Source organism: Vespa crabro, chromosome 16 (assembly GCF_910589235.1).
Source record: "Vespa crabro chromosome 16, iyVesCrab1.2, whole genome shotgun sequence".
NCBI lineage: Eukaryota > Metazoa > Arthropoda > Insecta > Hymenoptera > Vespidae > Vespa > Vespa crabro.
Genome location: NC_060970.1, coordinates 4,619,850 through 4,634,986, shown reverse-complemented (window position 1 = coordinate 4,634,986; position 15,137 = coordinate 4,619,850). Strand labels below are relative to the sequence as shown.

The following is a 15,137-nucleotide window of genomic DNA, read 5'->3' as shown; positions in this document are numbered from 1 at the left end:
GAACCCTTGTTATATATCCAACAAATCTCTCTAGACGTTCTCTCTCTCTCTCTCTCTCTCTCTCCCACTTTCTGTCCTACGGCAAAGAGATTTGTCGATCATGCAAAACCAATAAATATATTCATGATGAATATATATATATATATATATATATATTTGACACACATGTTCTTCATTCTTCACGTTTTGTCATTGTTCTTCACGTTCAAATCGAACAATGAAATGAAAAAAATGTTAATCGATAATACATTCGATCTAATCGTTTACGTACAATCAATAGAAATTATTCTTCTTTTTAAATGAGATTCGTAAGAAAGCAAGAAAAGGAAGGAAAATATAATATAGATTATATATATCCATTTTATCTGGAAATCTTTTTCGATTAAACGAGGGACAATTATTATTCGATCTTGATTAATGACGTTGAAAGAATTTTCAATGTGACCAATCGACCCCATCCCCCTCCCTACGTCCGTCCGTCCATCCATCCCCTCCATAACATAACTTATCTATCTGTCTATCCTGTCATGCTTATCAGTTGGCAAAAAATATGTAAATTGATATTCCTCGACGCCGCATAAGCCGCTTATATCATACGTCCGATTGAATTCAGCTTGGCCAAATATGTCGGATATAGAGTACGAGATAGATAGAGAAAGGGAGAGAGAGAGAGAGAGGGAGGGAGGCAGGGATTCAACTGTTTTCAGTATCGACGTTTAATCTATCATTCTTTACATTGAGAGAATATATTTCACTTTCTCTCTCTCTCTCTCTCTCTCTCTTTTTTTTTTACTCTTTTGTTCCTTTAATGCTATTTTCTGGTGATTACTCGAATCAAACGTTGATCGTTCTTTCGACTAAAAGCATGAAAATCAATGGATCGTATATCTAAAAAAAAAAATATGTATGTATGTATGTATGTGTGTGTGTGTGTGTGTACATATATAAATATAAAATATCGATTAATTTCGATTAATATAATAACTGTCGTAACTCGGATAAAATTGTAAAATGTTTTCTTGTTACACAAGTTCCACGCAAAATTTTATCGGAATATCATAAAAAAGAGAAAAAAAAAAAAAAGGATAGAAGAATGCATGTATCTATCGATATATCCTATATTGTCTTCTTTTTCTTTTTCTTTCTTTCTTTTTTTTTTTTTCTTCTTTACTTTTTCGTTAGAAAACATAAACCGAGCAGGGCGTAGGAAGCGGAGGGAAATTTCTACGCAATGAAAATTCCTAAAATATCGTTCGATGCGCGAAATCGATAAATATCCAGAGAGCACGCGCGTAAAATTCTTTTGTCGGGCGTTTGGAATCCTTAAAAAAATTCTTCCACCTTTCTGGTAAATGTAAATCGATATATATATATATATATATATAAAAAAAAAAAAGACGGATAGAGACAGAGAGAAAATAACGACGAGATAGCTCGATCTTTTTACAAATATTGCAAACCAACAGAAAGGAAAAAAAGAAAATATGTCACGATTGTCCAAATGAAGGAATGCGAAATGAAGGGAGGAAAAAGAAAACTAAATGGAAGAAAAGTAAAAAAGAAAAAAGAGAACATGATTGATGTTGTAGAAAAAAAGAAAAAAAACTTATCTAAATATGTACAAGCGATGCGTAAGTATATATGCATATATATATATATACATGTACGGTATATACGTTTAACATTCAAAGTAAATCGAACGTAAAACATATAGCATAGAGAATCATCGATAGATCGAAAATCCTTTGACGTCGACATAAAGGGATCTAACTGCAATTGGCGATGTTCGGTAACGTGGAAGAGAAGAAAGGGATATATATGGATATACATACATTCATACATATATACATACATACATATATACATACATATAGTCAGAACAGATAGAAACGTATAGGAGGCAGTCACGATGATTTCCATTTCCTAATCGACTTTGAGCCTGAACCGATGATTGGATCGTGAGATCCGATCGGAAACAATTTGGTATGATCGGTCAGTGCATATAGACGGCAAACTATCTCGTTCACGACGGCAAACGAGAAACAAGCAGAATGAACATCCGAGCCATCAATATTCGTAAGAGATTCACTTCGTCCTTCGATGAAACGATAGAACACAACGTATTGGAGAGAGAGAAAGAGAAAGAGAGAGAGAGAGAGAGAGAGAGAGAGAGGAAAAGAGAATAATAAACATGGATAGACCATTCAACTATCTCTCGGAATGACTAGGATAATAAACGAACGCTAGTTAATATTGCCAGCATATTAATTATTATCACGTTTGTTCCTTTTGTTCGAATTCTCTTTCTCTCTCTCTCTCTCTCTCTCTCTCTCTCTTTCTCTCTCTCTTTTGCCTATATCTATATATCTATATATCTATCTATCTATCTATCCATCTATCGCACGTCGATGCATTTCCACATTCGATGTACACATAAATTCAAGTTCCAAGCGATGACTGCATATTCTCTCTGCTGTTCGCCTCTCGGCAGTCCGATCGTTCTCGATTGACTTATAGGCAAGCAGGCAGGCAGGCAGGCAGGCAGGCAGGCAGGCTTGGCATCACGATTATGGATGACAAGATTCACGACGATTGTTGTTTATCATTGATGGTTAACACTGTATCGTTTCGCTTCGAATATCACTATAACAATATATTGAAAATAATATAAAATTTAATAGGCGAAATATTATATATATATATATATATATATATTACTCTCGTTATTTGTTTATAATAAATCGTCTTGTTACACGTTTTTTAAAATAATATGTGATAACGATATATTATAATAAAAGAGAATGATAGAGAGCTAGTAAAATTATATCCTATGTGAACGCACGAGTAAAAATCTCGGATACGTAATATTCGTCTAGACGTAACCAACGCTCTCGATGTCTCAACAAATACTGATCTCTTTCTTTCTCTCTACCTATCCTCGAACGTCCTTCGTAAGTAAATCGTCACGTATACGCATACGTATCCCCCTTCCCTTTTTCTTCAATAAATCAATAAAATTTCTCACTGTGTTTATACGTTCATTGTTAACGCGCAATAAGGAACGACCTTGTTTATCATTATCCATCTCGTCCCCAACAGAGGACAAAGAACTGTAGAGTCAACGTAAAACAGAGAGAGAGAAAGAGAGAGAGAGAAAAGAAATAAACATTGATAACCTTTCTTTCGTCTCTCTCGTACGTATGCATAAAAAAAATATATACGTAGTATCTATTAATCGTTGACAACACTGTGATGACTCATTTAGAAATAGACAAGGTAGAGAGAGAGAGGGAAAGATATTAACGAAATAAAAATATAAACGTACAAATAAAAATGTATTGTGTCTGTACTAATTGACAACACTGCGATGACTCATTGAGAAACAGATAGAAATAAAGAGAGAGAAAGAGAAAGGAAGATACAGATAGAGGAAGAAGGAGAAAAAGAGTAATCGAATAAAAATAAAATCAACGTTGTTATACATCAGTTATTCGAGGCATCAGTGCTCATTAACACGACGATAAAAGTTGTATCACTCGGTGTGAATTCGGTTGTTGTTTCATTGAGTGACGCCAAAACGAGGAGGAGAAAAACCAATTAAAGCTGTGTCGCAACACGCTTGTTCGACGATCATCTTTCACGAGCGTACATTTGAACATCGATATATCCCTCTCTCTCTTTCTCTATCTATCTGTCTATCTATCTATCTATATATCTATATATCTTTCTATCTCTTTTCGTCGATCGAACAAACAATGAACGTGAAAGAGAGAAAGAGAGACAGAAGAACGTATAGCGAACGGAATATCATTCGTTTTCCGTTATTTATTCATCGAATCGAATCGTCTCACGCATTCCTCAACACGCCGAGAATAGTCGAGATAGGATCGACAAAATTCGATGACCCGTTCTATATCGTAGTACTATGGATACAGATCTATACACACGTACGTATGCTATACACACACACACACACAAACATATATATATTTTTATATATATATATATACATATATATATTCGTAACCGTGAGAGGAGCGAGTTTTCGCGTGAGAATGTCGACCGGTGCGCGTCGAAAGCTCGTTGCTTTCGTTCCAACGAACAGAAATGCACGCGCGTGCTGTACTGTCTCTTCCTCCAACACGTATCTATATAGATAGAGTACGTATCATATATATATCTACATCCATGTAAAACGATATAGAGAAAGAGAAAGAGAGAGCGAGAGAGAGGAAAACGAAGAGGTACGTTGTTATCGAGCACGGCACTGTAGTTACATCTGGATGAAAATTAATCGGCTTATCTCATTGGATGCCTCGAACTACAATCTCACGTCTATCTGCTTTTCTGTAGTTTATCACAGTGTGTTTTTCGTTTATTATCGAAACGTGTCTCCTCCTTCTTCTCCTTCTTTTACTTTTGTCGTTTTGCTTCAATGAAAGATCATTTAGTAATTAAATGAAGAATGAAAAGTGAATAATTTGTACGCGTTATAAAACGATATGTTATAAATTATATGCCGATGATTTTCCTATGAAAATGAACATAATTTTAATTTGATTATTTTCCTCAAAATTTAACAATATATTTAACAAAATTTAATAATATATATACATATAAAATGTTTGAATAATTGATAATAATTTCTACGTCTTTAATGTAATATATTATTATACATACATGTGAGTATGTATGTTTATGTATATTAATGCGAAAGAAGAAAAAGGAAATTTGTAAAATATTCGTGATAAGGATTGTTGAAAGAGTGTAGTTGATGGAAGGTAATTGTTTCTGAATTAAGCAGCTCGTAAAAGATTAAAGCTTGGCCAATAATAGTTCGGTACTTTCAAGGGCTATCTATCTATATCTACGTGTGTATTTTCTTTGTTGCGATATTTCCGTCTCAGCGAGTTCTAAAATACACGACATCGATAATCGTGAAAATCTTGGAAGAAAATCTCATCGCGACGTTCTCGAGATATCATATCGAGGATAAGAAATTCTTTCGTTGCCATTGAAAACTTCTTTATCCTTGAGCAAATTAATTTAATTCAATCGGACAAATCATATCAATGAATATTTTTATTGCGATGAATGATTGATTAAAAAACGAAAAAAAAAAAAAAAAAAAAGGAAGAAGAAAAAAAACAGAGAGAAAAAATATCGTTGAAATATTTCCATAGGATTGATAATTCATTGAAATTAAATAGGATATTATGTAATTCATAAATCTGGAATCGATTTAATACGATGAAAAAAAAAAAAAAAGAAAGAAAAAAAAAGCAAGGAAAGAAAAAAAGAAAAAAGAAAATGAAGAGAGAAAAAATAATTTCCATATGATTATCAAGAGGAAATCGAGAGAATTCCATAGGATAGATGGTATAAAATTAATTAAATCGATTCGATTCGTAAAAGAGAACACTCGAATCGAATATCACGCGAGGGGAATTATGTAAGTACCCCCGTTATTACAGTTGAGTAGTGGTGCGAGAGAAAGTGGGGAAATTAATACGATAAATCAAAGTAAGAAAGGAAAGAAGAGATGGACCGGAGGGAGAGAAAAGAAGGAGAGAAAAGACAAAGGGTTAAGAGCTATGATAGCGAAAGGAGCCACACTCTAGTAGAGGATACCATTGGGGAGTCTACCCGTCTGTTTGTAGTAAAAGATAATGAAACCAATTAAATCCGAGATGGAGAATACGCTTATTGTTGTTTCTACGTGTACCGTCATTACGTTTTCAACCTATTGTATATTTATTTTTTAATTTCAATAGAAGAACACACGAGAGAGAAAGAAAGAATAAGAGAAAGAGAGAAAGTAGAGAAAATTGTAAGGAACGCAAGATTCCTACGATAGAATTATCTTTTTTTCTTTTTTTTTTTTTTTTTTATTCTTTTTATTTTTTCTTTTAATATAAAAAGAGAGGGAGAATAAGAAAGAGGGAATAAGGCAGATATATATATAGAAAAGATCGAACAACATGATTATAGTCTCATCCGTTCTATCATCGTTTCTTCGGGTTGATTCCTCTTTTGTTCTTAATTAACTCTTTTAATTTCCGATTCACCGTTTATCTTAATTCCTTCGTTCTTATTCCTTTGACTCGAACTCTTCGTAGAGTTCGTTAACGAATTGTTATCTTTAGTCTTTATCAAAGCACACACACTCTCTCTCTCTCTCTCTCTCTCTCTCTTTTTCTCTTTTTACACGCATAGATATACATACATGCACACATACATATGTATGTATCTATATAAGTAGATATATATATACCCTTATTGTTAAAACCTTTATATTTCATTTTCATTAAATATTACTTTCATTTCTATAGGATATATATGTATATAGGTTTGCCCTTAAATGTCTTATATACGGAAATAGGTAGATCCACTTTAAGGTCCGACATAGAACGACACAATTCCACTTAACATGGGGCTACAAACTAGGAATGAGTTTGTTTTGTCAGGATGCGAGTGACGTCGTGTAGCTAACGCGTTTCCCTGGCTATACCTTGTACATCTAACTTGTCGTTTCTATAGAAAGATTGTTCACCGAGTGATAACGCCGTCGCGAACATACAAACTTTACCCATCCTCCACCTTTACATCGACCTCCACCTCTTTTCTCATCCCCACTCCCTCCTTACTCCATCCCATCCCTGGTTTTAATTATATTTAAACCCCGATGGCTATTATGACAATGTCTCTTCTATCTATTCGCAAGATAAAACGACGAGTTTAAAAGGCATCTTAGAGATTTTTCTGTTCTGTATTTTTGCTTCTTTTTATTTTTTTTTCTTTTCTTTTCTTTTTTTTTTTTTTTTTTTAGGATTTCCTCTAACTTTATTTAATATGATATAATGAGTGAGATGAAACAATGTTTTATTATTATTAGAATCAATTTCACAAATCGCTTATCAATATTTCTTAGACGTTTTACTTGAATGTAGCTATTTTATTTTGAATAAAATAGTGAAAGTAATCTTTTGTAATGTAAGAATACGTAACATAGAATAAATGATGGTTATTATTTTATGAAAAAAATTTCTGATTTTTCGTCTGTCTTCTTTCTCTCTCTCTCTCTCTCTCTCTCTTTTTTTTCTCTATCTATCTCTCTATCATTCACCTTAATCAGAGAATACAGAAACGAGCAAGATTTGTCCTACGGAAAGCTTCATCTCTCTTCCACAATATCTCTAACGAAGCACATGTAATAGAGAACTTTGTTATGGATACTAATGGATATAATGGATATCTAATAATCCGCCTTTCCTAAGTTTCTAATTACACGTTAGAATACACGAATTAGAAGATGTACAATTATGTGAATAGATGTTCAAAATGATTTCTTTTTTATGCGAATCTGATGGATGAAGTGAGCGAGGAAAAAAATAGACGTAAAAAGAAGGAAAAAAAAAGAATACAAATAATAAAAAAATATATATATATATAAGACGAATACAAGATTGTACGAGTACTCGTCATGCTTTTAAAAAAAAAAAGAACAGTCTCTCTCTCTCTCTCTCTCTCTCTCTCTCTCTCTCTCTCTCTCTCTTTCTCTTTCTCTCTTACAACGACGATCGACGGGAAAATGGTGGCGAAGGTAAGCGGTATAACGTAGCAGCACAAACTCTGCGGTCAAAAGTAATTCCAGTTGATGGAAAAAAACGCGTCCGTGCCTTACTCGATGGCAACGAATTAAATGGCGTATTCCGTGCATACCCGACTACAGATTGGAAAATTCGCGATGCTCGACGCGCGCTGTACATTTTTCAGCTGGTGTCAAATACACTGTCGGCGTAGGTAAAGCGTAAAAAAAAAAAAAAAAAAAAAAAAAAGAAAAAAAGAAAGAAAAAAGAAGAAGAAAAAAAAGGAAAAAAGAAAAAAGAGATAGATAGATAGATAGATAGATAGATAGATAGATAGATGAATGGATGGATGGATGGATAGATGGTTGGATGGAAGGGAACGGTTGGGGGGAGAGAAGAGATATACACAGATAGAGAGAGATATAGTGGAAAAAGCTAGGGATAAATCGAATTTTGCATCGACTACAAAATGATTCGTCCAACGAAATATCGCGTTTACCGTGCTTTCGAAACTTTAGCAAAATTCAACGCTCATCCCTCTCTCCACTCTTCAAAGAAAAAAAATAAAAAAATCCATACCCCTTTCAATTGTTTCAACTTCATTTTTATATTTAGTTATGTATAGTTGTTTTCTTTCTCTCTTCCTCTCTCTCTCTCTCTCTCTCTTTCTCTCTCTCTCTCTCTCTCTCTCTCTCTGTGTGTCCGTATAATATTTTCTTTCAAAGTAGATTGAAAAAAAGGAAAAAATAAAAAAAAAAAAAGAAAAAAGATAAAACAATCTTGCACCGTATATAAATTTTTTTTTTCGAAAATAATTCATTGTTTCTTGTGGTTAACGAGACTACAAAGAGAAATTTTCTCTCTCGTTGCTTTTTCTAAAAGCTAGCTAGGTAAAGTTATGTATCACAAAATCCTGTAAATAGGAAATTCGTAAAGTGTGCATTGGCCGTGAAACGATAACAGAACGTTGGGTGAGAATACTTGAAACATCGGTTAGACGAAATATGAAGCGCATAAGAGCAAGAGAGAACAAGAAAGAGATAGAGAGAGAGACGTTTAAAAAAAAAAAAAAAAAATAAAAGCAAGAAAAATAAAGAAAAAAAATGACGGAACACGTGCGGTGTGTTAAATCGAGAATATTCGTGCGGATAAACTAAATCGAACTCTCGTAATTCTTTTTCATTCGTGGGAAAAAAAAAAAAAAATAGAAAAAACAGAAAAAGAAAATAAATGATTTATATCCGGGAAATATATATATATATATATATATATATATATATATATATATTCTTTCGCTTATTCAATCATAGTGGATGTAATAGAAAAAAAAAGAAAAAAAAAAAAAGAAAGAGTAATTAAGTAAATTTATTTTTCCCATTTCTTTTCATTCTCTTCTTTTCCTTTCCTATTTTTTCCTTTTTCATTTTTTTCATCGTTTGTCTGTTTCTTTTTCTTTTTTTTTTTTCGTTTCCTCTTTAGTTATTTATTCTTCGTTCATTTTGATTGTTTCTTTTTGATTTTTGTTTCTTTTTCCTTTTTCTTTTTTTTATTTTTTTTTTTTTTTTCCCCTACAACGCGATCAATCGCGAAAAAGCATAGCCATTTGTCTCGTCATTATTGTATACGTGCAAATGCAAACGCAGTTAAGCTTTTCCTGTCTCGTTATCTTCGGAGCCTTAATTAAATTCCAAGCTACCGAAAGCGATGGGTATCTCGTGAATCTGCGTTCGTTCGACTGGGTATACTTTGTGTCGTACGAGAAAAAAAATTCTCTCTATATAGATAGTAACGATTTCACTAGGAATTCGAAACGCTTCGTGAGAGTTATACGTGGCAATGCACACGTACAATTTCGTGTAGATAGTTGTGTAGTATATATTGTGTGTGTGTGTGTATATATATATATATATACACATATATGTATATGTACATATACGTGTCATAGGAGGAAGCTCCGATTTTCAAATAACTCGATGCAACGATTCTTTTTTTTTTTTTGCTTTTCCTTTTTTTTCTAATTCTTTTTTACACTCTTTTTTATTTATTTATTTTTTTTTTAATTTTGTTTTTTTTTTCGTTACACGTACACCCATACGAAAGAACTTATTTGCTTCGCACGAACAAGCGGATGGTGGGGGGGGGGATGGTGGAGTAAACAACTTGTGCATTTGTTTCAAACGAAAGCTCTTTACGATCACTGCGCAACTTTGCTAACGCAAGCGCAAGAACCTATTTCGTGTTCCTCGATATATCGAACCATTACCTCTCTACATTTCTTTAGCTTTCTCATGAACTCAAAAATAGGAAAGATTTTCAAAGAGGTTACGTCATTAATAGAAAATCTGCTCGATCATTTCCTTCGGACATTTCATTCAACTTACTATTCAGCCTTCTATAAGGTTTTAAGCTCTTGAATTTTTATTTCTTTTTTTTATAATCTCTCTACCCTTTTTTCTTCTTCTTTTTCATTTTCTTTTTCTTTTTTCTTTTCATTCATTCATTCATCCATCCATCCATCCATCCATCCATCCATCCATCCATCCATCCATCTATCCATCCATCCATCCATTCATTCATTCATTCATTCATTCACTCCCCGGAAATACTTCAAGTTTTAATGAAACTATTAAAAGATTTGTCCAATTAATAATTACATTTTGGTAAATAAATGCATTCGTTCGAGGTTATTTTACGAGAGAATCTTTTAAAAAGGAAGATACGACAGATTGAATTTGTCAAGATGTAAATCTCAAAGGAAATATGTATTTAGAAAATGAAAAATAAATCCTTATCGAGAAAGTTTAGATTCGTTTTTCCACTTATATGTGTATAGAAATCAGATGGCTGAGAAAAGTCTTCTTGTTAAATAAATTGCAACATTTCGATATACCATTTTCCATGCTTTTCACATTTCAGAAGGGAAGAAAAGATTCCAATGGTGGCCTCTGAAGTGTGCATGCACCTTTCATGCACCACTTGCAGATGTTGCTAGAAGGGCTTTACGTACTTACTCATGAATATACATACATACAAATATATATATATATATATATGTGTGTGTGTGTGTGTGTGCGTGTATATGTACATACTTGCACATATACCTGTATGCCTCGTTATGTAGAGCTACAAATATCTTCTTTAGACGTATACGGACGAGTAAGCGAAGATGCCTCGAAGGTTTAAAGGCCTCAGGCTAAACAGAGTGGATTACACTTAAAGATGAAAGATCTATTCGACCTATATACATGTGTACGTATGCATGTATATACGTGCGTGTATATATATATATATATATATATATATATATATATATATATATATATAATATGTCCGGTGTAAAGATATAAAAGCAACCCTTTGGATAGAGGGATTTATAGGTTCTCTCCTTCGAATTACGATTTAAACCAATGGGATGACGTACGATCTTTTGCACTATCCCGATCAAAAATGAAAGAGAAGATCAAAGCTAAGTGAAAATGAGTGGTTATTAAGAATGATGAATGGATTCCGAGATTATTGATGTCGATTCACTCATTTTGAAATAGTAAGAAATGTTCGTGCTGTCAATAAATTTCATTTCTATCTTTTTCTCCCTATCTATCTCTCTCTCTCTTCGTCTTTTGGCATCGCTGTTAGTCGTTTCAAACCGGAAACAAAGTTTAAACCATATTCAAGGAGAACGTCGGTAGAGTTTTGGGATGACATCGAGTAAATTCGGTCTGGCTGAAACTTGTTCTAGCTACTATCTCGATACATTCTGCCAGGATCACGGTTCGATCCGTCCCATGAGACACGTTTGTGTGTTGGTAGCGTGAAAAAGGTTCGAGGCTGAAGTTTAGTACATTGGTAAGGGATGAAGCGGAGAAGAGGTTTTGAAAGAAATAAGAGGAGATGGGGTGGGTGGTGGTTACCCATCTACTACCACTACCATCAGAGTCACTACAATTACCACCACTACCATATAACCACTACTATCGCTATCACCACCACCTACAAGTGGTTTGACAAGAGGCACGAATAAAGGTTCAACTTGGTTCTACTAGGAAAAGACGAAAACGATATCTTCTCTGAATATGCGTCTATCTATCTATATCCAATGTATTCGTATTATCCAACCACCGCGTTTGGCGACACTTCCGGCAAGTTTCAACTATCGATCGGTAGAGCCCTGGGTTTACTTAGAAAACCCTGTTACTTTGGCTTTCGCCACTTTCCATTAAAATCTTTCACAAACTTTCCATCGAACTCGATGCTAACTAGACATACGAGCGAGCGAGCAAGCGAACGAGCGAGACCGAATTAAAATTTTGAATTTACTTGCGGATAAAGTATGTTAAACGAAGACAGAGAGAGAGAGAGAGAGAGAGAAAGACGGATACAAAGATAGAAATAGAGATGTCAATTGGAACTCTGAGAAATCTGAGAACTTAGTTATACAAGTATTTCATGCTCTTTTAATATATAAAGATTCGATTAAAAGGAAAAAAAAATTCAATGAGAATATCCGATGAATAATTCAGAAATACTTTCTCTGATCTTTCTTTTTTTCTTTTCTTTCTTTTTCTTTTGTTTCTTTCGTTTTTTTTTTTTTGTTTCTTTTGTTTCCCCTTTTGTTTCAACGATTTAAAAATTTTTAATAATAATAAGCTTTATATTATATCTCACGGGTAATCACTCGACTCTATGTCGAATCTCTTAAAGTCTCGTTTATCCTTAAAACAAAAAGAGGTAAATAATCATGAATGAGAAAGTAACAATTAATTAAGATATTTACGTGTTATTCCCATTACTGTCATCGTCAAAGAATTTCTTTCATTCTAAACGTTCGTACCCAACGTTTATTGTCCCCGGGCAATCTCCGGAGATTCAGGAAATAAAATCCCTGAGATGATCCGGAACAGAGCCGTAACTAGGTACAAAGGGTACCCAGGTCATTGGATTTACGAGTGGATATTATGCAGATGATATCTGCATTAAATGCAGCTATGTTTGCTCTCTCTCTCTCTCTCTCTCTCTCTCTCTTTCATTGATTCTGCATTGTACTAGATAAAAAGAAAGAAAGAAAGAAAACGTAAAATGTGCACAAACATAAAGATTCGAGAACCAATAGTATATCCCTTTTAACATTCTTTAACAATATTACAATATACTCATTCAGATTTTTATATATTTATTTATATATATATATATATATATATATATATATATACATGTATGTGCGTATGTGTGTGTGTGTGTATGCGTGTGTATATAAATAGATATATAAAAAATGGGTCGACTATCGGCAGCTTCGATGGAATTGCAGTAGAGCGGTGTCGTACGGTAAATAACCAAGTGCCAGGTTTTCGCCAGCGTGCTCAGCTATTTAATTATGCTCTTGCAAATATTTCGTCATTAGCGAGGGAACATCGTTAACGCATACAACAGACCAAGCTCGAGAGGTTTCCTGTCCGCGACGTTTAATATACTTCACCCATTATTCGCTCTTTGTTCGATTTCATCGACGACGACGACGACGACGACGATAACGACAACGACAACGACAACAACGATGTACATACATACGTTCACTCTTTAATCTTTTTAATCTTTCTTCTTCTTCTTTTATTAATGTGACATACATTTTTCTTTTTCTTTTTTTTTTACTTTTTCTTTTTCTTTTTTCTTTTTTTTTTTTTTTTTTTTTTCTTTTTTATATAACATTGAAACAAAAATATATGCGCGGTATGTGTGTCTATGGTTATTATTTATTGTAAAATACGATAAGTATTATTGTTACAAAAAGGATCATCGGACGATCGAATTCTTGGTTGACACGTCATTTAACGATCGATGGTGCATTTCACCCTCTGATCTCTTGTTTAACGAGCATCGTTTGAGAATTATCGAACAAGAGTGCGACTGCCCCATACCATGCATCCTTGTATACCCTACATTATCGGCTTCTCTCTCTTTCTCTCTCTCTCTCTCTCTGTCTCTTCTACCCTCTCACTCTCGTTTATCCCCTATCTCAATCTCCCTTTTCGTACTATACTCGAGCACGATCGAGTAAATTTCTACTTCGCTGCGTATACACGGCAGATAAACGGCGGATACGTTTCGAGGAGAAAAGGCGAACGTAAGAGCAAATATTGTGACGGCCTATAAACGTATTTCGATTTTCTTTAGAGAAATTGAAAAATGACATGTGCGTGCATGCGCGCAAATATGTGTGTGCATATGTGTAAGGTAAAAAAGTTAAGGATCGACATTGATATTGAAAACAAAAAAAAGAATCAAGAAGAAAAGAAAAGAAACAAACTGTTGGAGGGATGTAAATCGAAAGGAAGAAAAACGATTTACTTTAAAATTACGAATTACTCTTTTAATTCGTCGATACGAAGAAAAAGATTAAAAGGAAAAAATAGCAATTATATGGCTATAGTTTCGATATATTAATATAATATTTAATAATTACTTTTGTGAAAATTTGACAAGATTGATATGCGATCGATAATGTCTAAAGAAATTCGATAATTCGATAAACTGTCGTACGAAGAGAATGGGGTTAATTAATTTCGTCATACTTTAAATTAACTTTGTTCGATTAATTTATTTTGTTTTCTCTTTTTTTTTTTTTTCTTTTTTTTTCTAATTTATATTCCCAAAGCATCAAAGAAACTTTCGTATAATCTCTCGGTTATTACCAAAATTATGATAATTATTCTGTAGTGATAAGATAAAAGAAGAAAAGAAAAAAAGAAAAAAAAAGAAAAGAAAGAATGAAAAAAAAATTAAAAAAAAAGAAAGAAAAATGAAAGAGAGAGATAGAAGTTGGGAAATATAGTTAGCGGAGTTGCATAGTATGCTTCCCATTCTATTTTATTATTTTCATACGAAACAATAGACGAAGCACGTAGGAACTACTCTTTAATGGTTTTATATGCGTTAATGAAGTACACTTTACTCCGTTTGTATGTATGTACGTGTGTGTGTGTGTGAGTGTATGTACGTACGTAGCGATAACAGCGAATAGACACTCTTATGCTTTTCCTATATGTTATCAATTCACCAAAATCCTACTCTATTCAGTTTTCATTTATTAAAAAATCTAATCGCCGTTTAATAACAAAAATGTTTTATCATTTTACGAATACATATTAGAAATCGATATTTTGAAAGCGTTAAAAAAAAAAAAGAAAAAGAAAAAAAGGAAAAAAAAAATAGAAAAAAAGAAAAAAAAGAACAGAAGAAAAAAATCCTTAGACCGTATCTACGATAAAAGCTCTCGAAGGCAAGACGAAGTTTCGATCATTCAAACGAATGAGACAAAAGTCGATAGGAAAAAAACTAAAGAATGTAAATAGAAAGTCGATTGATTAAAACGAAGGAAACGTTTAGTTTCATTCTCCTTTTCTTTTTCTTCCTTCTTGCTCAATGTTAATTGCTTTCTCTTCTTTTATTTTTCTTTTTTCTTTTTCTTTCTTCTTTTTTTTTTTTTTTTGGATAGGGTGAAAGATAAAAAAAGATTATTTATTCTTCTTTTTAAAATGTGTGTCCGTTTTCACC

At 33.2% G+C, this 15,137-nt stretch overlaps 1 protein-coding gene and 1 long non-coding RNA gene across 8 annotated transcripts in view; one reads left to right on the top strand and one right to left on the bottom strand.

Annotated features, from left to right (window-relative positions):
- LOC124429868 overlaps window positions 1–4,535 on the bottom strand; it is a 7,289-nt gene extending 2,754 nt beyond the window's left edge. Inside the window, exons 1-2 of one of the 2 annotated variants that reach the window (XR_006943570.1) lie at window positions 2,719–4,535; window positions 1–2,643 (exon numbers count right to left, since the gene is read on the bottom strand). The exon at window positions 1–2,643 is cut by the window's left edge and continues 2,754 nt beyond it. This is a non-coding gene — a long non-coding RNA (uncharacterized LOC124429868). The remainder of the gene's footprint in view (window positions 2,644–2,718) is intronic. The other variant, XR_006943571.1, reaches the window with a different exon arrangement.
- The window catches only part of LOC124429867 (TWiK family of potassium channels protein 7-like), a 175,110-nt gene that overhangs the window by 146,797 nt on the left and 13,176 nt on the right, over window positions 1–15,137 (top strand). The window lies entirely within an intron of this gene.